Source organism: Urocitellus parryii, chromosome 8 (assembly GCF_045843805.1).
Source record: "Urocitellus parryii isolate mUroPar1 chromosome 8, mUroPar1.hap1, whole genome shotgun sequence".
Lineage (NCBI taxonomy): Eukaryota > Metazoa > Chordata > Mammalia > Rodentia > Sciuridae > Urocitellus > Urocitellus parryii.
Window position 1 is genome coordinate 7,505,360 of NC_135538.1, and position 200 is coordinate 7,505,559.

A 200-nucleotide genomic window follows, 5' to 3' on the forward strand; every position below is an offset into this window, starting at 1 on the left:
CCCATTGTGGGGAATTGTGTGTATTTATTTAGCAAATACACACAACAGGAAATTTACTGTATTAATCATTTCTCAGTACACAATTCAGTGGCATTAAGGACATTGACATGGGGCTGGGGTTGTGGCTCAGTGGTAGAAAGCTCGCCTAGCACGTGCAGGGTGCTGGGTTCGATCCTCAGCACCACATAAAATAAATGAAT